This window comes from Pan paniscus, chromosome 1 (assembly GCF_029289425.2).
Source record: "Pan paniscus chromosome 1, NHGRI_mPanPan1-v2.0_pri, whole genome shotgun sequence".
NCBI classification, from domain to species: domain Eukaryota; kingdom Metazoa; phylum Chordata; class Mammalia; order Primates; family Hominidae; genus Pan; species Pan paniscus.
The window spans coordinates 23099025-23101061 of NC_073249.2; the positions used below are offsets into that span (position 1 = coordinate 23099025).

General features: G+C 38.9%; 1 pseudogene; it reads right to left on the bottom strand.

Annotated features, from left to right (window-relative positions):
* Positions 1-820: 820 nt before the first annotated feature.
* Positions 821-1637, bottom strand: LOC100982528 (small ribosomal subunit protein eS1-like; annotated as a pseudogene).
* Positions 1638-2037: the final 400 nt, after the last annotated feature.

The following is a 2037-nucleotide window of genomic DNA, read 5'->3' on the forward strand; positions in this document are numbered from 1 at the left end:
AGCATATAAACACAAAAATATTTGTACATTATTGTTCATAACTGCTTTATCCATAATAGTCCCAAGCTGGAAATTATATATCCATCAAATTTGTATTTTTGTAAAAATACAAAAATTATCTGGGCACGGTGGTGTGCTCCTGCAGCCCCAGCTACTTGGGAGGCTGAGGCAGGAGAGTCACCTGACCCCAGGAGGTGGAAGTTGCAGTGAGCTGAGATCACGTCACTGCACTCCAGCCTGAGAGAAAGAGCAAGACTCCATCTCAAAAAATAAAATAAAATAAAATAAAAAATAAAAGTATACATATTCCATTTTTTTTCTAAATTTAAGCAAGAAAAATTGGGGAAAAAAGCCAAACCTGCCACCTGCTAACAATTAGGAATGACTATAACCAGAATTGGGTAAAGCTTTAAAACACACTGAGGAACATAAAGGAAGGCTGGAACAAAGGGAATAAATATACCATGTTTTTGGAGAGGAAGACTCAACATAATAAAAACTTCAGTTCTCCATAATTTACTTGATAAAGGGGATGCAGTCTATTACAAACACCATTTTTTTAACCAGACAAACTGATTATAAAGTTTATAGGAAAAAATGAACATCAACATATGAATGAAAAACAAACCCAAAAGGTGTGGTATATTTGAATATTCAATGGAATACTACTCTGCAATAAAAAGGAATGCAACATCATGGGTGAATCTCAAAAACATGCTGAGCAAAAGAAGCTGGTCAGAAAAGAGTACACATTATTTGATTCCATTTCTGTGAATTCTGAAACAGGCAAAACTAATTTTCTTTCACAAATAAGACTTTTTTATTTGCCACTATTGTAAGTCTTAACTTCAAACAGATTCAAGGACCGTGGTTCATATCCGTCAGCTCGTTCAACTTTAGCACCTGTCTCGTCCCCAGTGGCTTTTCCAGAACTGCTACCTTCACCATGAAGCTCCATGAGTTTTCCCAGTTCAGACTTGGGCTTCTTCAGCATTTTTACTTTGCCAATGAAGACATCATGGAGAGGATAAACAGATTGGCAAGCCTTTTTATGTCTTTTCCAATGCTGTCTGCAATCAATTTATTGACCACTTCTTTCAGGTCATTTGTCTGCGCCTCTCAGGTCATGATTTCCAAAATCTTCTTCCGGATTTGGCGGACTTGTTGATGCTGAGCATAAGAGGTCTTCCATATCGGATTGTTGTGTTTCTTAGTAAAACCAACACAGAACAGACGAAGCACGTAACCGTTGGTAGTCTTGACATTGACAGGAGCTTCAATCACTGTCTGCCATTTTTTGACCATGGAGCACATTTTGTCACGGGTCAGATCCACGCCATGGAAGTTAGTCAGGCAGTTTTTGCCCTGAACATCTTCAGTAATCAGCTTGAATTTTCTAAATACAACATCATCATTCTGCAAATCAGCAAGACTCACTTCAAACACACGACCCTTGAGGCTATCTGATACATTTGGGTTCCTTCAGTCCTGGTGACTAGCATCTCTCCAATATTTCTTGTGAACATAGCAGGTGCTTTCACATCATACCAATCTTTCTCAGAAAATGGATCAACCACTTTCTTCCTGGCCCCCCGTTTGCCACCTTTCTTAAGGTGCTTATTCTTGCCAACTGCCATGGTGCTGCTCAGAGAGCCAAAAGAGCTGAGAGAGCCAAAAGCAAAACTAATTTATAGTGATAAAAATCACAGTAGTGGTTTCTCCCAACAGGATGGGAAGGGTGTTGATTGGTCAGGGGCACAAGTCAATCTTTTGGGGTGATGGAAATGTTCTATACCTTGATTGATTCAAAACTCTTTGAACTGTATGACTAAAATGAGTCCATTCTGTTGTATTAAAATCATAGCCCAGTAAAGATGACTTTAAAACCACACCGAGATAACCTTCACCTATCAGACTGGCAAAATTCCAAAAATTTGATAACACTCTCTGTTGGCAAAGCTGTGGGGAAAAGACACTCTTAGATACTCCTGGTGGTGGTATAAATTAGTGCAACACTTATAGAGGGCAATTTGCCAA